The sequence below is a fragment of the Pongo abelii genome, chromosome X (assembly GCF_028885655.2).
Source record: "Pongo abelii isolate AG06213 chromosome X, NHGRI_mPonAbe1-v2.0_pri, whole genome shotgun sequence".
Taxonomy (NCBI): domain Eukaryota; kingdom Metazoa; phylum Chordata; class Mammalia; order Primates; family Hominidae; genus Pongo; species Pongo abelii.
Genome location: NC_072008.2, coordinates 72,260,425 through 72,284,811, shown reverse-complemented (window position 1 = coordinate 72,284,811; position 24,387 = coordinate 72,260,425). Strand labels below are relative to the sequence as shown.

At 37.0% G+C, this 24,387-nt stretch overlaps 1 pseudogene; it reads right to left on the bottom strand.

Annotated features, from left to right (window-relative positions):
• LOC100436893 (polyadenylate-binding protein 2-like) overlaps positions 1 to 24,120 on the bottom strand; it is a 33,393-nt pseudogene extending 9,273 nt beyond the window's left edge.
• Between the last annotated feature and the right edge of the window lie 267 nt (positions 24,121 to 24,387).

The window sequence follows — 24,387 nt, the reverse complement described above, 5'->3', positions numbered from 1 at the left end:
CTGCTAAGAATCATTTCCAGAGTAAGATGTGTGTATGACAGAGGGGTGGAGTTGGGTTGGGGGAGTATACTGAGGGCCAAAGAGATGAAACAGTCAATACCTTTCCTCTAAGGCAACCCAGGAATTCAGTATTGGAGCTGGGCAAAATCCCATCAGATGTTACAGTCTCCTTTTTTGGCTTTTGCTATTTTACCAAAAGAAAAGTACAGCCACCCAGATACCACAAATCTGTCAAAGATAACATTGTATGGTGGTGGCAGTTCTGGGAGGAGGCCCAGACCCCACAATTTCTTGTTCTATCCATGTCTAGTGTTTCCTCTACCGACCAAGGATTTAATCTTCAAAGTATTTTTTTTAATAAATATTAACCAGTGAAGGCTCTGGCCCCATCATGTGGGTTGAGAGCAGCAGTCATGCACTGATCTAGTGAATACATGAGAAATGGCAGGAAGCCAAGATGGGTTGTTAACTTTGGCAAAGGAAATCTGGGACTTTGTCAGGAGAGGTCAATGAGGATCACAGAAATAGCGTCCTTTTGAAAAATGGTTGAAAGGTCAAAGATCATTTCTGTACTTCTAGGCACTTGTGACCTAAACTAGTAAAGTTTCCTAATGGTTCTTTAGCATCATTAGGTGAATTTGTTTTTCTCCCTGCAGATTCCACAATGTAATCAGCACATAAGGGACTATAGTATAATAAGCATTAAACTCATTAGGTTTTCAGTAAAGGGACAGTTTGCATTTGAGAATCACCAATGTGTTCTTGTGTCTGTTTAAGCAGGGAGTAGGGATGGCTTTGTAGGCAAGTGACCTGTGGTGTCGCACAAAGCCCCACGATTAGTTTCATGATCCATTATCCCCATCATGAAATTTTAATAATTTTATATTAGAGGTCTCACATTTTAATTTGAACTGCACCCCTTGGCAATTTACATAGCCAGTCCTAGCCACTTTACCTCCTCTCTGACCCTTCTCATCTCTGTATTACTGAAAATGTACACTGTCAATTCTGAGCCCCATCAAGCATGGGGAACACAAGAAGAAGTATTATGAAATTTTAAAGGCATGTCTGAGACCTTGCAAATATGAAACTCTTCTCTCAGATCGTGTGCTGCAGTGAGAACAGGTGTTGATGATTTCAGTTTAGATACAGCTTAGGGAAGTTATGGCCAGATATGAGGATCTGTGAAAAGCCAAACCACCCCAGTGCCTCATATTTAATCTCTAGTCATTCCCATTTTGAACTACTCAGGGTACACATTGAAACAAGGAGAAGTACTTAAGTGCCAAGCTTCCAGGTCCTGCCAGCACTGTGAAAAGCAAACGCGACTTTTTCCCCTTTGTACTTTCATTAGTGGGAAAGGTTCTAGAAACTGGTGCTGGCAGAGATTCGGAGTGGTGCAGGAGGCAGAGCCCAATCCATCTCACTCTTTCACAGCTGTCTTGGCTCCTGACAGCTGCAAAATTTGTTTTGGGGAAGTATGCGGCTCTGACTCCAAACAAGCCTCAGAATAAAGAGGACCCTGGGAAGCCAATTGCATAGTGTTTAGTTCCTGACCATAAGCCTTCTTGATGGCCAATAATTCTTCATCAGAGGATGCTCATTCTAAACATGACAATTAAACTGGTGCTACTTGGCTCGTTCCCTGGGGTAACAAAATAGCAGCATGAGGGTCTAAGGGCATGACAATATTAACTGCTGTGGAGGTTTGAAAACATTATTCCCTTGGAGTGGACAATAGAGACTTTAGTCTATGCACAAGAGAAGGGGAGGAGAGTCAGCCTCCTAAAGCCTTTCACAGCTTTCATTTTTAAAAATTAGTCTTAACTTACAGTTTTTATATTTACACACTTGTCCTAGATAAATGTGAGAGTCTTTTCTGGCTATGCAATGCTGATTACTAGCTATAGAAAATGATGATCCTGAGAAAGCTTAGCCCAGCTCCATAAGTCCCTGAATCCACACCGAAGTCTTTCTATTTGGGTTCCAAGCCATATTTCCAACATTTTAGGAGATCTAGTGTGTGTTTGGTGCTTTGGGATCATCTTGACAAAGTTATATTGAAGAGAGAAACCTTATAGCTGTTGATCTTCCAGATAGAGTGAAAGGAAGAAATAGAAGACCAGACTTGTGTCTAGTGTCTTTTGTATAGTAACTATGTGATCTTTCACCTCTCAGAACCTCAACTTTATTATCTGTCAAATGGGAATGTTGATCCTTGTTCTACCTGCCGTGTTGTCAAAGGCATTTAAACTAGAGCAACTTCATCTTGAATAGAGGCTAGGTAAAATAAGGCTGAGACCTACTGGGCTGCATTCCAAATCAGTTAGGCATCCTAAGTCACAGGATGAGACAGGAGGTCAGCACAAGATACAGGTTATAAAGACCTTGCTGATAAAGCAGATTACAGTAAAGAAGTTGGCTAAAACCCACCAAAGCCAGGATGGCAATGAGAGTAACCTCTGGTCGTCCTCACTGCTACACTCCCACCAGCACCAAGACATTTTACAAATGCCATGGCAACATCAGGAAGTTACCCTATATGGCCTAAAAAGGTGAGATATGAATAATCCACCCCTTGTTTAGCATATCCTCAAGAAATAACCATAAAAATGGGCAACCAGCAGGCCTCGGGGCTGCTCCACCTATGGAGTAGCCATTCTCTTATTCCTTTATCTTCTTAATAAACTTGCTTTCACTTTACTCTATGGATTTGCCCCTAATTCTTTCTTGCACGAGATCCGAGAACCCTCTCTTGTGGTCTGTATTGGGACCTCTTTCGGGTAACAGTATTAGCTGTTGTGTTGAGCAAATAAGATCATTAGTTTTTTTCAATAAATATTTATACTTGAATGTACAAGATGCTAACTTAAACATAAAGGGACTGAGGCTAAAGAATTATACAAGGAAAGAGCTGTGAAGTATCACAGGAGGACGAGCTTGCTGTCAGCTGAAAGAATCATGGAAGGTTTCATGGAGCTGGAAACTATGAGATGACATTCTGACATTGAAGAGTGAGCAGATTTTCTCAGGAGAAGATGGGTACAGGTCGGGATTGTGGGACGAGCAGGTGTAGCATCAGCAAAGATAAAGGCTTCAGGACAGCACAGCTTGTGTGTGAGTATGTGTGTTTGTGTGTGTGTGTGCGTGTGTGTGAGAGAGAGAGAAAGAGAAAGAGAAAGAGAAAGAGAAAGAAAAAAATGAAATGGAGACAGAGTGAGAAGTTCACATAGAATGGAATACAAAGTGAAGGGTCAGACTTGCTCAAAGCCCCAAAACAAACGTGTCAGATACTCTGTAAACGCCTTTTTATTTTGCCTGGATCCCTGGCTTTAGAAAAAACAGGAAACAGTAGTAATCTTGTATCATCTCATAATTCCTATTGTCATCAGGCCTTGTCTGTTTCACTCATGCCTAGTAGAAAAAGCGGCTTGGGAACCACCTGTTCCTGGCTACTATACTCAAAAGGAGGCAAGAAGCCAGGTTGAGTACTAAGAGCTGTAGTTCATTAACATCAAGTAAAAAATGGACATTCACTTGGTATATTGGTGGGTCTCAGAGAGCTACTGGTTTTCTTTTGGCACACTTAGGCCAAAGGTCACCATTTGACATTCTCTACAAATACACTGTGCAGTTAGTCTCAACTCTACCTCTAATTCATTGTGAGATTTTGGACAGGATACTTTGCCTTTATGAGTCTCTGGTTCTCATCTGGAAATCTTTTGCTAAAGTTAGAGAATGGTTAAACAGGGAATCCCATTAACATTTAAATGTAAAGAATCTGTCAGTATATAAAAATGTGTATACAAAAGGGGTTGAGGCAACAGGGAATTCCATTAACATCTAAATATAAAGAATCTGTCAGTATATAAGAATGTGTATATAATTTTGTATTTGGAAACTTTGCTGAATTCTTTTATCAGTTCTAGGAGCTTTTTGGAGGAGTCTTTTGGGTTTTCTAGGTATACAATCATATCATCAGCAAACAGCAGCAGTTTGACTTCCTCTTTACAGATTTGGATGCCCTTTATTTCCTTCTCTTGTCTTGATTGCTCTGGCTAGGACTTCCAGTACTATGTTGAACAGAAATGGAGTGGGCATCCTTATCTTATTCTCAGAGGGAATGCTTTCAACTTTTCCCCATTCAGTATTATGTTGGCTGTAGGATTGTCATAGATGGCTTTTATTTCATTGAGGTATGCCCCCTGTATGCTGGTTTTGCTAGGAGTTTTAATCATAAAGGGATGCTGGATTTTGTAAAATGCTTTTTCTGCATCTTTTGAGATGATCATGTGATTTTTGTTTTAAATTCTGTTACATGGTATATCACATGTATTGACTTGTGTATGTTAAACCATCCCTGCTTCGTTGATATGAAACCCACTTGATCGAGATGAATTATCTTTTTGATACATTGCTGGATTCTGTTAGCTAGCATTTCTTTTGTATTTTTTTGTTTCAATTTCATTTAGTTCTGCTCTGATCTCGGTTATTTCCTTTCTTCTGCTGGGTTTGAGTTTGGTTTGTTCTTGTTTCTCTAATTCCTTTAGGTGTGACCTTAGATTGTCTGTTTGTGCTCTTTCAAACTTTTTGGTATAGGCATTTAGGGTTATGAAGTTTCTTCTTAGCACTGCCTTTGCTCTGTCCCAGAGATTTTGATAGGTTGTGTCACTATTGTCATTCAGCTCAAAGAATTTTTAAATTTTCATATTGATTTCATTGTTGACCCAGTGATCATTCAGTTGTAGGTTATTTAATTTCCATGTATGTGCATAGTTTTGAAAGTTCTTTTCGGAGTGGATTTCTAATTTTATTCCACTGTCAGTAGCTATCCTATACACCAACAGCTACCAAACTGAGAATTAAATCAATAACTCAACTCCTGTTACAATAGCTGCAAAAATACAATACAATACAATACAATACAACACAATACAATACAATACAATACAATACAATACAATACAATACAATACAATACAATACAATACAATATAATACAATACAATACAATACAGTAAAATACAATACTTAGGAATATACCTAACCAAGGAGGTGAAAGACCTCTACAAGGGAAACTACAAAACACTGCTGAAAATAATCACAGACAATACAAATAAATGAAAACAAATCCCATGCTCATGGATGGGTAGAATCAATATTGTGAAAATGACCATACTGCCAAAAGCAATTTACAAATTCAAAGCAATTCCCATCAAAATGCCATAATAATTCCTCACAGAACTAGAAAAAACAATCCTAAAAGTCACACGGAACCAAAAAAGGCCCACATAGCCAAAGAAAGGCTAAGTAAAAGAAAAAATCTGGAGGCATCACATTATCTATTTCAAACTATACTATAAAGCCATAGTAACCAAAACAGTGTGGTACTGGTATAAAAATAGACACAGAGACCGATGGAACAGAATAGAAAACCCAGAAATAAACCCAAACAGTTACAGCCAACTGATCTTCAACAAAGCAAACACAGACATAAAGTGGGGAAAGCACACCCTATTCACCAAATGGTGCTGGGATAATTGGAAAGCCACATGTAGGAGAATGAAACTGGATCCTCATCTCTCACCTTACACAAAAATCAACACAAGATGGATCAAGGACTTAAATCTAAGACCTGAAACTATGAAAATTCTAGAATATAATATCAGAAAAACTCTTCTAGACATTGGCTTAGGCAAGGATTTCATGACCAGGAACCCAAAAGCAAATGCATTAAAAACAGAGATAAGTAGCTGAGACTTAATTAAACTAAAGAGCTTTTGCACAGCAAAAGGAACAGTCAGCAGAGTAAATAGACAAACCACAGAGTGGGAGAAAATCTTCACAATTGGTACATCTGACAAAGGACTAACATCCAGAATGTCCAATGAACTCAGACAAATTAGCAAGAAAAATAAACAATCACATTGAAAAGTTGGCTAAGGACATAAATAGACAATTCTCAAAAGAAGATATACAAATAACCAACAAAAATATGAAAAAATGCTCAATATCACTAAGGATCAGGGAAATGTAAGTCAAAAGTGCAATGCAATAGATACTATCTTACTCCTGCAAGAATGGCCATAATAAAAAAATAAAAAAATAATAGATATTGGCATGGATACAGTGAATAAAAACACTTCTACACTGCTGGTAGGAATGTAAACTAGTAGAACCACTATGGAAAACAGTGTGAAGATTCTTCAAAGAACTAAAAGTAGGACTATCTTTGATCCAACAATCCCACTACTGGGTATATACCCAGAGGAAAATAAGTTATAATATGAAAAAGATACTTGCTCACGCATAATTATAGCAGCACAATTTACAATTGCAAAAATGTGGAACCAACCCAAATGCCAGTCAATCAGTGAGTGGATAAAGCCTTTTTATGACTGAGTAGCATTCCATTATACTTATATTTATAATGGAATAGTACTCAGCCATATAAAGGAATGAATTAATGGCATTTGCAGCAACATGGATGGGATTGGAGACTATTATTCTAAGTAACTCAGGAATGGAAAACCAAACATCACATGTTCTCATTCATAAATGGGAGTTAAGCTATGAAGATGCAAAGGGATAAGAATGACACAATGAACATTGGGGACTCAGGGGCAAAGGGTGGGAAGAGGGTGAATGATAAATGACTACAGTTTTGTTTCATTGTGTAATACTCAGGAGATGGGTGCACCAAAATCTCGCAAATCACCACTAAATAACTTACTCATGTAACCAAATATAACATATTCCCCAAAAACCTATGGAAATGAAAAATGAAAAGACAAAAACAAAACAAGAATGTGTATATAAAAAGAGTTGAGGCAATATTGGTAGAAAAATGGAATTCAATTATTTTACTGACTGTGGGGTTTTGAGCAAGTCCCTTCCCCTCTCTGAACCTCTTTATTCCCATTTTAACATTGGAGTGGGGCACGGTTGTTTTGTATGTTTGTTGGCCACATAAATGTCTTCTTTCGAGAAGTGTCTGTTCATACCCTTTTCCCACTTTTTGATGGGGTTGTTTTTTGTTCTTGTAAATTTAAATTTATTGCATATTATGGATATTAGACTTTGTCAGATGGATAGATTACAAAAATGTTTTCCCATTCTGTAGGTTTCCTGTTCACACTGATGAAAATTTCTTTTGCTGTGCAGAAGGTCTTTAGTTTAATTAGATCCCATTTGTGAATTTTGGCTTTTGTTGCCATTGCTTTTGGTGTTTTAGTCATGAAGTCCTTGCCGATGCCTATGTCCTGAAAGGTATTGCCTAGGTTTTCTTCTAGGGTTTTTATGGTTTTAGGTCTAACATTTAAGTCTTTAATCCATCTTGAATTAATTTTTGTATAAGGTGTAAGGAAGGGGTCCAGTTTCAGTTTTCTGCATATGGCTAGCCAGTTTCCTCAACACCATTTATTAAATAGGGAATCCTTTCCCCATTGCTTGCTTTTGTCAGATTTGTCAAAATCAGGTGGTCGTAGATGTGTGGTGTTATTTCTGAGGCCTCTGCTCTGTTCCATTGGTCTACATACCTGATTTGCTACCAGTACCATGATGTTTTGGTTACTGTAGCCTTGTAGTATAGTTTGAAATCAGGTCGCATGATGCCTCCAGCTTTTTCTTTTTGCTTAGGATTGTCTTAGCTATACAGGCTCTTTTTTGGTTCCATATGAAATTTAAAGTAGCTTTTTTTTTCTAATTCTGTGAAGAAAGTCAATGGTAGCTTGATGAGGATAGCATTTAATCTATAAATTATTTTGGAGAGTATGACCATTTTCATGATATTGATTCTTCCTATTCATGAGCATGGAATTTTTTTCCATTTGCTCATGTCCTCTCTTATTTCCTTGAGCAGTGGTTTATAGTTCTCCCTGAAGAGGTCGTTCATGTCACTTGTAAATTGTATTCCTAGGTTTTTTATTTTCCTTGTAGTAATTGTGAATGAGAGTTCACTCATGATTTGGCTCTCTGCTTGTCTATTATTTTTATATAGGAATACTTGTAATTTTTGCACATTGATTTTGTATCCTGAGACTTTGCTGAAGTTGGTTATCAGCTTAAGGAGTTTTGGGGCTGAGATGATGGGGTTTTCTAAATATACAATCATGTCGTCTGCAAACAGAGATGATTTGACTTCCTCTCTTCCTGTTTAAATGCCATTTATTTCTTTCTCTCGCCTGATTGCTCTGGTCAGAACTTCCAATACTATGGTGAATAGGAGTGGTGAGAGAGGGCATCCTTGTCTCGTGCTGGTTTTCAAAGGGAATGCCTTCAGCCCTTGTCCATTCAGTATGATATTGGCTATGGGTTTGTCAAAAATATCTCTTATTATTTTAAGATATGTTCCATCACTACCTAGCTTATTGAGAGTTTTAACATGAAGGGGTGTTGAATTTTATAGAAGTCCTTTCCTGCATCTGTTGAGATAACCATGTGGTTTTTGTGATTGGTTCTGTTTATGTGATGGATTACGTTTATTGATTTGCATATGTTAAGCCAGTCTTACATCCCAGGGATGAAGCAGACCTGATCGTGGTGGATACGTTTTTGCTATTCTGGTGGATTCAGTTTGCCTGTATTTTATTTGGGATTTTTGCATGGATGTTCATGAGGAATACTGGCCTGAAATTTTCTTTTTTGTGTCTCTGCCAGGCTTTGGTATCAGGATGATGCTGGCCTCACAAAATGAGTTAGGGAGGAATCCTTCTTTTTCTATTGTTTGGAATAGTTTCAGAAGGAGTGGTACCAGCTCCTCTTTGTACCTCTGGTAGAATTTGGCTGTGAATTCATTTGTTCCTGGGCCTTTTCTGGTTGGTAGGCTATTAATTACTGCCTCAATTTCAGAACTTGTTATTGGTCTATTCACGGATTCGACTTCTTCCTGCTTTAGGGTTGGGAGAGTGTATGTGTCCAGGAATTTATCCATTTTGTCTAGGTTTTCTAGTTTATGTGCATAGAGGTGTTTATAGTATTCTCTGATGGTAGTTTCTATTTCTGTGAGATCAGTGATGATATCCCTTTTATCATTATTTTTGTGTCTATTTGAATCTTCTCTCTTTTGTTCTTTATTAGTCAGGCTAGTGGTCTATCTTGTTAATCTTTAAAAAAAAATAGCTTCTGGATTTATTGAGTTTTTTGAAGCGTTTTTCATGTGTCTACCTCCTTCAGTTCTGTTCTGATCTTAGTTAATTCTTGTCTTCGGCTGGCTTTTGAATTTATTTGCTATTGCTTCTCTAGTTCTTTTAATTGTGATGTTAGGGTGTTGATATTAGATCTTTCCCACTTTCTGATGTGGGCATTTAGTGCTATAAATTTCCCCCTTAACACTGCTTTAACTGTGTCCCAGAGATTCTGATACATTGTCTCTTTCTTCTCATTGGTTTCAAAGAACTTCATTATTTCTGCCTTAATTTACCCAGCGGTCATTCAGGAGCAGGCTGTTTTATTTACCTGTAGTTGTGCACTTTTGAGTGAGTTTCTTAATCCTGAGTTCTAATTTGATTGCACTGTAGTCTGAGAGACGGTTTGTTATGATTTCCTTTCTTTTGCATTTACTGAGGAGTGTTTTCCTTCAAATTTTGCGGTCAGTTTTAGTATGAGTGGTATGTGGTGCTGATAAGAATATATATTCTGTTGATTTGGGGTGGAGAGTTCTGTAGATGTCTATTAGGTCCATTTGTTCTAGAGCTGAGTTCAAGTCCTGAATATACTTGTTAATTTTCTGCCTCATTGATCTGTCTAATATTGACAGTGGGGTGTTGGAAGTCTCCCACTCTTATTGTGTGGGAGTCTATAACCCTTTGCAGGTCTGTAAAAACTTGTTTTATGAGTCTGGGTGCTACTGTATTAGGTGCATATATATTTATGATAGCTCTTTTTGTTGCATTGATCCCTCTACCATTATGTAATGCCCTTGTTTGTCTTTTTTGATCTTTGTTGGTTTAAAGTCTGTTTTATCAGAGACTAGGCTTGCAACTCCTGCTTTTATTTGCTTTCTACTTGCTTGGTGAATATTTCTACATCCCTTTATTTTGAGCCTGTGTCTTTGCACGTGTGATGGGTCTCCTGATACAGCACACCAATGTGTCTTGACACTTTATCCGATTTGCCAGTCTATGTCTTTTAATTGGGGCATTTAGCCCATTTACTTTTTTTTCTAGATTTATTTGCACTGAGGGTGGACTTTTCTTTTTTTATTATTATTATACTTTAAGTTCTAGGGTACATGTGCACAACATGCAGGTTTGTTACATAGGTATAAATGTGCCGTGTTGATTTGCTGCACTCATCAATTTGTCATTTACATTAGGTATTTCTCCTAATGCTATCCCTCCCCCAGCCCCCCCTCCCTGACAGGCTCCAGTGTGTGATGTTCCCCACTCTGTGTCCATGTTTTCATGTTGTTCAAATCCCACCTATGAGTGAGAACATGCAGTGTTTCATTTTCTGTCCTTGCGATAGTTTGCTTAGAATGATGGTTTCCTGCTTCATCCATGTCCCTGCAAAGGACATGAATTAATCCTTTTCTATGGCTGCATGGTATTCCATGGTGTATATGTGCCACATTTTCTTAATCCAGTCTATCATTGATGGACTGGGTTGGTTCCAAGTCTTTGCTATTGTGAATAGTGCCACAATAAGCATACATGTGTATGTGTCTTTATAGTAGCATGATTTATAATCCTTTGGGTGTATACACAGTAATGGGATTGCTGGGTCAAATGGTATTTCTATTCTAGATCCTTGAGGAATTGACACACTGTCTTCCACAATGGTTGAATTAATTTACACTCCCACAAACAGTGTAAAAGCATTCCTATTTCTCCACATCCTCTCTAGCATCTGTTGTTTCCTGACTTTTTAATGATTGCCATTCTAACTAGTGTGAGATGGAATCTCATTGTGGTTTTCATATGCATTTCTCTGATGACCAGTAATGATGTGCCTTTTTTCATATGTCTGTTGGCTGCAGAAATTTCTTCTTTTGAGAGGTGTTTGTTCATATCCTTTGCCCAATTTTTGATGGGGTTGTTTGTTTTTTTCTTGTAAATTTAAGTTCTTTGTAGATTCTGGATCTTAGACCTTTGTCAGATGGGTAGATTGCAAATATTTTCTCCCATTCTGTAGGTTGCCTGTTCAGTCTGATGATAGTTTCTTTTGCTGAGTAGAAGTTGTTTAGTTTAATTAGATCCCATTTGTCAATTTTGGTTTTTGTTCCCATTGCTTTTGGTGTTTCAGTCATGAAGTCTTTGCCCATGCCTATGTCCTGAATGGTATTGCCTAGGTTTTCTTCTAGGGGTTTTATAGTGTTAGGTCTTACATTTAAGTCTTTAATCCATCTTGAGTTAATTTTTGTATAGCATGTAAGGAAGGGATCCAGTTTCAGGTTTCTACATATGGCTAGCCAGTTTTCCCAGCATCATTAATTAAATAAGCAATCCTTTCCCCATTTCTTTTTTTGTCAGGTGTGTCAAAGATCAGATGGTTGTAGATATGTGGCATTATTTCTGAGGCCTCTGTTCTCTTCCATTGGTCTATATATCTGTTTTGGTATCAGTACCATGTTGTTTTGGTTACTGTAGCCTTGTAGTATAGTTTGAAGTCAGGTAGCATGATGCCTCCAGCTTTGTTCCTTTTGCTTAGGATTGTCTTGGCTATGCAGGCTCTGTTTTGGTTCCATACAAACTTTAAAGTAATTTTTTCTAATTCTTTGAAGAAAGTCAGTGGTAGCTTGATGGGGATAGCATTGAATCTATAAATTACTTTGGGCAGTATGGCCATTTTCGTGATATTGATTCTTCCTATCCATGCACATGAAATGTTCTTCCATTTGTTTGTGTCCTCTTTTATTTCGTTGAGCAGTGGTTTGTAGTTCTCCTTGAAGAGGTCCTTCACGTCCCTTGTAAGTTGGATTCCTAGGTATTTTATTCTCTTTTTAGTAATTGTGAATGGGAGTTCACTCGTGATTTGGCTCTCTGTTTCTCTATTATTTGTGTATATGAATGCTTGTGTTTTTTTATTATTATTATACTTTAAGTTTTAGGATACATGTGCACAATGTGCAGGTTTGTTACATATGTATACATGTGCCATGTTGGTGTGCTGCACCCATTAACTCGTCATTTAGCATTTGGTATATCTCCTAATGCTATCCCTCCCCCCCTCCCCCAACCCCACAACAGTCACCGGTGTGTGATGTTCCTCTTCCTGTGTCCATGTGTTCTCATTGTTCAATTCCCACCTGCACATTGATTTTGTATCCTGAGACTTTGCTGAATTTGCTTATCAGCTTAAGGAGATTTTGGGCTGAGATGACGGGGATTTTGTAAATATGCAATCATGTCATCTGCAAACAGATAATTTGACTTCCTATTTTCCTAATTGAATACCCTTTTTTTTCTTCCTCTTGCCTGATTGCCCTAGCCAGAACTTCCAACACTACGTTGAATAGGAGTGGTGAGAGAGGGCATCCTTGTCTTTTGCCAGTTTTCAAAGGTAATGCTTCCAGTTTTTACCCATTCAGTATGATATTGGCTGTGGGTTTTTCATAAATAGCTCTTATTATTTTGAGACACAATAAAAATGATAAAGGGGATATCACCTCACTGATCCCACAGAAATACAAACTACCATCAGAGAATACTATAAACATCTCTACACACATAAACTAGAAAATAGAGACAAAATGGATAAATTCCTGAACACATACTGCCTCTCAAGACTAAACCAGGAAGAAGTTGAATCTCTGAATAGACCAATAACAGATTCTGAAATTGAGGCAGTATTAATAGCCTACCAACCAAAAAAAGCCCAGGAACAAATGACTTCACAGCCAAATTCCACCAGAGGTACAAAAAGCAGTTGGTACCGTTCCTTGTGAAACTATTTCAATCAATAGAAAAAGAGGGAACCCTCCCTAATGCATTTTATGAGTCTAGCATCATCCTGATACCAAAGCTTGGTAGAGACAGAACAAAAAAAGAAAATTTTAGGTCAATATCACTGATGAACATCATGCAGAAATCCTCAGTATAATACTGGCAAACCAAATGCAGCTGCCCATCAAAAATCTTATCCAACACTATCAAGTCTTCTTCATCCCTGAGATGCAAGGCTGGTTCAACATATGCAAATCAATAAATGTAATCCCTCACATAAACAGAACCAACGACAAAAACCACATGATTATCTCAGTAGGTGCAGAAAAGGCCTTCGAGAAACTTCAACAGCCCTTCATGCTAAAAACTCTCAATAAACCAGGTATTGATGGAGCCCATTTACATTCAAGGTGAATATTGTTTTGTGTGAATTTGATGCTATCATCATGAGGCTAGCTAGTTATTTTGCACATTAATTGATGCAATTTCTTCACTGTGTGGTTGGTCTTTATATTTTGGTGTGTTTTTGCAGTGGCTGGTACTGGCTTTTCCTTTTCATATTTAGTGCTTTTTTCAGGAGCTCATGTAAGGCAGGCCTGATGGTGACAAAATCCCTTAGCATTTGCTTTTCTGTAAAGGTCTGTTTTACTTTTGAAGCTTAGTTTGGCTGGATATGAAATTCTGGGTTGAAAATTCTGTTTTTTTTTTTTTTTTTTTTTTTAAGAATGTTGAATATTGGCCCTCACTCTCTTCCGGCTTGTGGGGTTTCTGCAGAGAGATCCGCTCTTAGTCTGATGGGCTTCCCTTTGTAGGTAACCTGACCATTCTCTCTGGCTGAACTTAACATTTTTTCCTTTGTTTTAACCTTGGAGAATCTGAAAATTATTTATCTTGGGGTTACTTTCCTAGAGGAGTATCTTACTGGTGTCTTCTGTATTTCCTGAATTTTAATATTGGCCTGTCTTGCTAGGTTGGGGAAGTTCTCTGGGATAATATCCTGAAGTGTGTTTTCTAACATGGTTCCATTCTCCCTGTCACTTTCAGGTACACCAACCAAATGTAGTTTTGGCCTTTTCAAACAGTTCCATATTTGTCGGAGGTTTTGTTCATTCCTTTTCATTCTCTTTTTTCTCTAATTTTGTCTTCATGCTTTGTTTCATTAAGTTGATTTTCAATCTCTAATAACCTTTCTTCCGATTTGGCTATTATTGATTGTGTACGTTTCATGAAGTTCTTGTGCTGTGTTTTTCAGCTCCATCAGGTCATTTATATTCTTCTCTAAACTGCTTATTCTAGTTAGCAGTTCTTGTAACTTTTTGTTAAGGTTCTTAGCTTCCTTCCATTGGGTTAGAACATGCTCCTTTAGCTCAGAGGAGTTTGTTATTATCCACTTTCTGAATCCTACTTCTGTGAATTCATCAAACTCATTCTCCATTTCATTTTTTGCCCTTGCTAGAGAGGAGTTGCGATTATTTGGAAGAGAGGATGCATTCTGGTTTTTGGCATTTTCAGCATTTTTGTGCTCATTTTTCCTCATCTTCATGGGTTTATTTACTTTTGATCTTTGAGGCTGATGACCTCAAAGATGGGGTTTTTGTGGAAGGGTATTTTTGTTGATGTTCATGTTATTTCTTTCTGTTTTTTAGTTTTTGTTCTAACAGACCTCTCTTCTGCAGGTCTGCTGCAGTTTGCTGGAGGTCCACTCCAGACCCTGTTTGCCTAGGAATCACCAACAGAGGCTGCAGAACAGCAAAGATTGCTGCCTGCTCTTTCCTCCAGAAGCTTCCTCCCAGAACAGCACCGGCATGATACCAGCTGGAGCTCCCCTGTATGAGGTGTCTGTCAACCCCTGTTAGGATGCCTCTCCTAGTCAGGAGGCCCAGGGGTCAGGGACCCACTTGAGGAGGCAGTCTGTTCTTTAGCAGAGCTGGAGCACTGTGCTGGGATAACCCTCCTCCTCAGGAGCAGCTGCTGTCTTCAGAGCCAGCAGGCAGGAACGTTTAAGTCCTCTGAAGCTGCGCCCACAGCCATCCCTCTCTCCAGGTGCTCTGTCCAAGGGAGACAGGGGGTTTTATCTATAAGCCTCTGACTGGGTCTGCTGCCTTTCTTTCAGAGATGCCCTGCCCAGTGAGGAGGAATCTAGAGACGCAGTCTGGCCACAGCTGCTTTGCCACACTGTATTGTGTTCCACCCTTTTCCAACTTCCAGGCCTCCTTAGCACTGTCAGAGAAAAACCACCTACTCAAGACTCAGTAATGGTGGATGTCCCTCCCCACACCAAGTTCAATCATCCCAGGTCAACTTCAGACTGTTGTGCTGGCAGTGAGAATTTCAAGCCAGTGGTTCTTAGCTTGCTGGTATCCATGGGAATGGGACCCGTTGAGCGAGACCCCTTGGCTCCCTGGCTTCAGCCCTCTTTCCAGTGGAGTGAACGGTTCTGTCTCACTGGGGTTCCAGGCACCACTGGGGTATGATAAAATACTCCTGCAGCTATCTCGGTGTCTGCCCAAACAGCCACCCAGTTTTTTGCTTGAAACCCAAGGCCTTGGTGGTGTAGGCACATGAGGGAATCTCCTGGTATGCAGATTGCAAAATCCTTTGGAAAAGCGTAGTATCTGGACTGGATAGGACAGTCCCTCATGGCTTCCCTTGGCTGGGGGAGAGAGGACCCCCCACTCCTTGCCCTTCCCAGATGAAGTTACCTCACCCTGCTTCTGCTCACCCTCCCTGGGCTGCAGCCATTGCCTAACTAGTCCCAATGAGATGAACAGGGTACCTCTGTTGGAAATGCAGAAGTCACCTGCCTTCCGCATTTGTTTTATTGGGAGTTGCAGACCAGAGCTGCTCCTATTAGGCCATCTTGCCAGATCTCCCAATATTTTAATGTATTTAATGTTAATTTTATATTTTTTAGATTTCCTATATGTGTGTGTGTATGTTGAAACTATGATAGACATTCACTTCCAAAGATACGTTTCTTCAAGAATGACTGTACCCTTCATCCAGTTCTCTCTAATGTTTACATCTTACATAATTATAGTACAATATCAAAACCAATAATTTGATATTGATAGAACACATATATATGTATATAGTTCTGTGTCATTTTATTATGTGTAGATTAGTGTAAACATCATTGCACTCAATATTTCATCAATGTAAAGATCTCCTTTGTGTTACCTCTTTACAATCACACCCAACCCTTCCCCCCATTGCCACCATGTGGGAATGACTGAGTTGTCCTCTATCTCTATAATTTTGTCATTTCAAGAGTGTTATGTAAATGGATAATACTGTATGTAACCATCTTAATCAGTTTTTATGCAGCTGTAAGGCAATACTTGAGGCTGGGTAATGTATAATGAAAAGAGGATTATTTGGCTCATGATTCTGCAGGCTGTGTAAGAATCATGGACATGACATTTGCTTTTAGTGAGGGCTTCTGGATGCTTCCACTCATAGTGGAAGGCAAAAAAGTGACAGCATGCAGAGATCACATGTATTACCAAATATACACACACAACCTTTATGTATCAATAAAAATATGTATGATTATTGAAAGGAAAAATGATAACATGATTCGGTGGAGTTTTGAATTATATATACGTAATATATATGAAAACTGAAACATAAAGAGGAAGGATATATAGACTCATATGTTGGTGAGGTTTCTACATTGCATTCGAAGTGGTAAAATCTTAATTCTGAGCAGACTGCAAAAGTTAAGCGTAAATATACTGCCCTTCAATGTGTGAGTAAATAAACAACTGTGGTACATTCATACAATAGAATACCACTCAGCAATAAAAAAATGAATTATGCATACGTACAACAACTTGGACAAATCTCAAAGGCATTATGCTGGGTAAAAAAATAAGCCAGTCTCAAAAGGTCACTGCTATGGTTTGGATATATGTTTTTTTGACCCTGCTAAGTCTCATGTTGAAATGTGATCTCCAGTGTTAGAGATAGAGCCTAATGGGAGGTGTTTATGTAATGTGGGAAAATCTCTCATTAATGGTTTTGTGTCATCCTCGTGGTAATGAATGGATTCTTGCTACACTAGTGCCTGGGATAGTTCCCTGAGAGCTGGTTGTTGAAAAGAGCCTGGCACCTCCCCCTGCTCTCTCTCTCTGTTCTCACCATGTGATCTCTGCATGGTAGTTCCTCTTGGCCTTCCACCAAGAGTGAAAGCAGCCTAAAGCCCTCACCAGTATATAAGATGTAATGATCTAACCAGAGTAACTGGGATATTCATCACCTCAAACACTTATCTTTTCCTTGTGTTGGGAACATTTGAATTCTTCTAGCTATTTTGAAATATAAAATAAATTATTGTTAATTATAGCCACCCTATTGATCTACCAAACACTAGATCTTATTTCTTCTATCTAACTGTATTTTTGTACCCTCTCTTCATCTTCCCTCACTCCGCCACCTGTCCAAATCCTTCTCAGACTTTGGTAACCATCAGTCTACTCTCTACCTCCACGAGATACACTTTTTTTAGTTCTCACATATGAGAAAGAATATGTGATATTTGTCTTTATGTGCCTTACTTCACTTAACATAATGACCTCTAGTTTCATCCATGTTGCTGCAAATGACAGGATTTCATTCTTTATTTTGTGGCCCAATAACATTCCATTGTGTATATATACCACATTTTCTTTATTCATTAATTGATGGACATTTAGGTTGATTTTATATCTTGGCTTTGTGAATAGTGCTGCAACAAATATGAGAGTTCTGATATATCTTTAACATATTGATCCTTAACATATTGAAAAAGAAACCAAAAACCAAATCCCATTTATAATAACTACATAAATAAAAAATACCCATAAATTGGCTGGGTGCAGTGGTGCAAGCCTGTAATCCCAGCACTTTGTGAGGCCGAGGCTGGTGGATCACTTGAGGCCAGGAGTTTGAGACCAGCCTGGCCAACATGGTGAAGCCCTGTCTTTACTAAAAATACAAAAATTAGCCAGGCGTGGTGGTGTTTGCTGGTAATCCCAGCTACTCAGGAGGCTGAGGCAGGAAAATCACTTGAACCCAGGAGGCAGACATTGCAGTGAGCTGAGATTGCACCACTGCACCCAAGCCTAGGCAACAGCATGAGACTCCATCTTAAAAATAAATAAATAAATAAATAAATAAATAAAGCAGAAATGAATCTAACCAAATAAGTTAAAGATTTTTGGCAGAAAAATTATAAAACATTGATATAATAAATTGAAGAGAACACAGAAATGAAAAGATATCCCATGTTCATGGATTGAAACAATATTTTTTAAATGGCCATACTATCCAATGCAATTTACAAATTCAACACAATCTCCATCAAAATACCAATGACATTCTTCATAGAAAAAGAAAAAAAAATAAAAAATTCGTAGAGAACCAAAAAAGACTCTGAATAGCCAAAGTAATCCTGAATAAAATGAACTAAGCTGAAAGCATCACACTATCTGACTTTAACATATACTACAAACCTACAGTAATCAAAACATCATGGTACTGGCATAAAAACAGACACATAATCCAATGGAACAAAATAGAGAACCAAGAAATAAATCTACGTACTTACAGCCAACTGGCTTTTCACAAAGGTGCCAAGAACATATATTGGGGAAAGTAGTCTCTTCAATAAATGGTGCTATGAAAATTGAATAAGCATATAGAGAAGAATTAAATTAGACATCTATCTCTCACCATATACAAACATCAAATCAAAATGGATTAAATACTTAAACCGAAGACCTGAAACTATGAAACTACTGAGAGAAAACTTTGAGAGACCACTTCAGTACGTTTGGTCTGGGCAAAGATTTTTCACATAAAATCTTGAAAGCACAGGCAACAGAAACAAACAGAAACTTGTGGAATTTTATCAAGCTAAAAAGCTTCTGAGAAGCAAAGAAAGCAATCAATAAAGTGAATAGACAACTTACAGATTACAAGAAAATATTTTCAAATTATTCATCTGATAATGATTAATAACCAGAATTATGTGATTCATGTCATCAATTTGGACAAATCAAATGGGCAAAAGATCTGAAAAACATTTTCTTAAAAGAAGACATACAAATGGCCAAAAAGTGTATGAAAACATTCTCAACATTAGTAATCATCAGGGTATGACAAATAAAAAATACAATGAGTTATTATCCCATTCTAGTTAAAATGGACTTTGTCAAAAAGACAAACAAAATAGATGCTGGTGAAAATATGAAAACAGACTGAATAATAGTCCATTGTATATACCTTGTACACTGTTAGTGGGTATGTAAATTAGTGCAGCCACCATGGAAAACAGTATGGAGGTTCCTCAAAAACCTAGAAAAAGTACATATTTTAATAAACTTAAAAACAGAAAAATAGTTTATTATATTAACACAGATATTTTTATTTTTGTTGCTTTTTTTCCATCCCTGATGTCCCAAGTTACTCCCTGGAATTATTTTTCTTATCTGTGAAGAATTTTTTTATATCATTTCTTTTAGAGCCAGTCTTCTGGTGATAATTCTTTTATTAGACATTCTTCTGAGAATGTCTTTATTTCAGCTTCATTCCTAAAGCTTACTTTCACTGAATATAGAATTCTAGGTTGACAAGTATTTAATAACTTTAATGATATTGCATTGCCTCCATGATTTCTGATGAGAAATTTGAAGTCTTTTGAATTTTTGTTACCCCATAAGAAATGCATCTTTTTTCTCTGACTGCTTTCAATATTTTTTCTTTACCTTTGGTTTTTAGCCATTTGATTATAATGTTTCTGGATGTCGATTTTTTAAGTTTATTCATTTGATATTCGGCTGAGCTCATTGGATCTGTAAGCTTAGGTCTTCCACCAATTTTGGGATGTTTTCAGCCATTATTTATTCAGATATATATTTTTTCTCATTGCTCTTTTCTTTTCCCTTGTGGAACTCTGATACACAAATTTTAGACCTTTTGCTATTGTCCCACATTACCTGAGCCTCTGCTTACTTTTCTCTTTTTTCTTCAGATTGGGTGATTTATATTGCTCTATCTTTAAGTTCACTAACACATTTATCTGTTATCTCTAATGTGAGTGCTTTCAGTGAATGTTTTGTTTTAGTTGTTGTATTTTTCAGGTCTAAAATTTCTACTTTATTCTATTTTATAGCTTCTATTTCTCTGCTAAGACTTTCTATCTTTCCATTTATTTCCAGAGTGTTATTCTCTACTTCGTCATAATCACTACTTAAATATTTTTCTGGTAATTGTAAAATCTAGGTCATCTTAGAGTTGGCATATTTTGATTGCTTTTTATTTATTTTTTATCATTATACTTTAAGTTTTAGGGTACATGTGCACAATGTGCAGGTTTGTTACATATGTACACATGTGCCATGTTGATTGCTTTTTAGTGTGAGTGGTTGAGATTTTCTTAGTTCTTTATATGCTGAGTACTTTTTAATTGTAGACAGGACATTTAAAATATATTATAAAATTTTAGGTCTTGTTCTAATTCTTAGAATGCTAATAAGTTTTTGTTTGTTTTGCAGACTTTAGTTCCTAATTTCCAACCCAATTTGGTGGACTGTGATTCCAATGTCATTTTAATTTTCAAAGCGTTTGCAATGCTATTCAGATTTCTTCCATGTGTACATCACTCAGGATCCAGTCTGGAACCCAGGCAGTATTCTACTTTGTAATTCAGTTGTCAATGTCTTTTGTGTGTTTTTTAGGGATGGATCCACACATGTACATCTTGAGAGTAAACTCACAAATTCACAAGCAAATTCATGGCATCCCTTCCTTAAACTCCTTTCTCTTTGTGGTTACCTTGGCACTCTCCAGATTCAAGGGACACACTTTTTGGTCCTCTGGTTAAAAATCCAGGGCTTTTTATTCTCCTCACTATGTCATGCACTTCCTGGAACTGGGCCTGCCTCCAAGCTAAGCCATGGAAAACATACTAGTAAGAGAAAAGAAAAACCTGCATATGTGATCCCTTTATCAGATTTTCTTTTTTTAATGTAACGTCTTTTTCTGTTCCAAGATCCCATCCTCATTAAATTCAATGTCACTTCTCCAAAAGCTGACTTTGACAGACTCTTAGACTTTCTTTGCTTTTGATGACCTTGACAGTTTTGAGGAGTGTTATTGGGCATTTTGTATAATATCCCTCAAGTTGGATTTGAAAATCTATGGTTTTCTTTTTTAAAAAATTCAGTTTTTATAGTTTCCACTCATATTCTTCAGACTAGAACTCCTTTGCTCAAATTGAAAAAAGAAAAACCTCCTTTCAGAATTTTAGTTTCCTGCTTAGCTACCATTGCTGTTGTCACCATGAAGATTTTACACCTTAGAGAATGGATTTGCCTTGAGGCTGGAGTCAGAAAGAAATAAAAATCAAAACAACAGAAAATTTTTCCTGCTTCCTCTGTCTCTATAGGTATTCTCCTTCCTGTCCTTGGTTGAAAAAAGTAGGGCTTCTCTTGGAGTTCTTTTTGTCAATATTCATTACACAGTTTTGGACTTTATACTGCCTGTTAGTCCATGATAAGGGATACAGAAGAAAAATAATAAGCCAAATACTCTGGAGGATTGGCTGTACTTCAGATTTTAGTTTTCTTTCACAATTCACCTGCTACCATTTACTTTGCAGAATCTCAGATAGTTCTTTCGTACATACTGTATGGGAATTTCAGTGGCATTCACTGGGAAAGACAGAATAATGGAGTGTGTTTCACTAAATTAACCAGAGAAATAACTTCATTTTTGCTTACTTCTTTACTACTACTAATTATAAGAATCAGAAATAAGCTAAATACCCAACATAAATAACATATGGCATACCAACTCCAAGGAATAATATGTAGCCATTACAATTTTAATTAGGAAGACTACAACACCATAGGAAAATGCTTCCAATATGACATTAGGTTTTTAAAAAAGTAAAACAAAATAAGTTATGCACTAATATTAAAACCCTCTAAAATAGATATGGAAAAAAAGTTAAAATTTGGGGATCATAGGATTATGGTTTTATGTTAATGTTTTTTCCTTTAAAAATATTATTTTGTTAGGATGATAAATAGTACCACTTCTATGTTATAAATGAATAATATGTCAGAATTACATAAATCTTAATATATAATGAACTATATTTATTTGAAATATTTTTCTTTGGATCGTTACAAGAGTACAGTGAATTCAGTTGTTAGCTCCATATGGAACTTTAAAAAAATTATATTCAACTACACAGCCATGAAGAAGAACAAAATTATGTCCTTTGCAGTAACATGGAAGCAGCTGGAGGCTACTATTCTAAGCGAATTAACATAGGGAAAAGAAATCAGATACTACATATTCTCACTTATAAGTGGGGGCTAAACGTTGGGTAATCATGGGCATAAACATGGAAACAATAGACACTGAGGACTACTAGAAGAGGGAGAAAGGGAAGGGAATAAAGGTTGAAAAACTATTGGATACTATGTGCAACCTCGGTGATGGGATCAGTTGTGTCCTAAGCCTCAGCACCAGAGAATGTACCCATGTGACAAACTTGCACATGTACCCCCCCAAATCAAAAAGTTGAAACTATTTAAGAAATAATATTTGTTGTCTTTTAAATCTCATTTTTAATTTTTATAAATAGTCTGGTTTCTGTATATGGCATGAACATAGGTGACCAAATCTACTCTGTAAATCTCCATATACCATTTCGATAATCTACTTCTTATTCTCCTCATTCTTTCTCCTTAGTCTGAATGAGGAGGTTTGTGAACTACCCCAAGAGCTTTTCAGGGTCAAGCCTGCTAAGTAATTGAGGTATCTCAGTTTGGTATACTGGAAGATTTCTCTTACTTGGTTGTTATGTTTTGTTCTGAGTGTCAGGGAAGATAACTTAGTCTGCTAGCTAGAACAGAGAACCAGGATCCAGAGTGCTCATTACCTCTGGTCAGATATTTCTCAATCTTGATACTTGGCTTAAACAAGACTCCACTGTCTTGGAGTTACCACTTTCTCACAAGACCATTGGGATTAAGCCCTTGACAATTAACTACCACAAATGTAGGCTGATGGTTTTGTAGACCTTGAGTTGTAGATGCTAATTGTTACTCACCATTTTGGGAATATTCACTTATTTCCTTCCCTCCTAAAACATCTTATTCTAGATATAACTTTGGCAATAAAAATGACTAAGACAAAAACTACCAATAGCCATTCTAGAGATAATGCTACAGTTGCTTTGCAAAAATAAAATTTCCAACTTAATTTTTGCTCTTTCAAGGAGAGGTTTTTGTTCATTTTGTTTAGTTTAACTTGTCTTGTTTTATTTTAACAGGCATCACTTACTTAGTTTTATTTCTTTTTGTGCAAGATGCTAGCCTTATTCTGGTTTCTTGAGGTACAGATATTTTAAAGTTCAGTGTAACTCAAACTGCCTGCATATTATCTCTCAAACATGGGAGCTCCCAGAACTTGTTATAATCTGCCTTAATATATTAATCAGGTTTCTATCCCATTTTGGGAGCTCCTTTAGGATAGGCATTGTATCTTACTGCCCTCAAAAATGCTAGGCACTTAATACCTATTTACATGGGAAAGACCTATTAATGGATTTAGGTTAACTTATGATTTTTCTTAACAGACTTTATTTTAAAAACTGTTTCAAATTTACTGAAAAATTGAAGATAGTACAGAGAGCTTCCATATATCCTGCACCCACTTTCCACTATTATTAACAACGTATATTAGTGTGCTATATTTATTACAAGCAAAGAACAAGTATTGTTACATTATTATTAACTAAAATTTGTAGTTCATCAGATTTCCTTAATTTTTATGTAATGACTTTTTGTGTTCCATGATCTCATTGAGGACACCTTATTATATTCAATGTCATGTCTCCTAAAGCTGACTTTGACAGATTCTTGGACTTTCTTTGTTTTTGATGACCTTGACAATTTTGAGGAGTATAATTTGCATATTTTTATAATTTCCCTCAATTTGGATTTGAAAAACAATGTTGCTTTAATTTTTTTAAAATTTATTTTTATAGATTCTGGGGGTTTATGTGCAGGTGTGTTACATTGGCATATTGCATAATGGTGAGGTTTGAGCTTCTAGTATAGCCATCACCTGAATAGTGAATATTGTACCCAATAGATAATTTTTCAATTCTCTCTCCTTTTACCACCTCGCCCCTTTCGGGGCCCCTGGTGTCCATTATTTCCCTCTCTATGTCCATGTCGTCAAACTTGGGTATGGATTTTGGAAGAAAGACCACATAGGTGAAATGCCCTTCTCAACACATCATACCAGTGATACATATTGTTAACTGATGCTGTTAATTTTGATCACCTCCTTGAGGTGATTTATGCCAGATTTTCTCAAGTTACATTTTTTCCTTTTCCATACTATCCACTATTGGAGGACATCAGTATGGGTAGCCATATATATTATATTACATATAATATATATTACATATATTCTATTACATATAATATATATTACA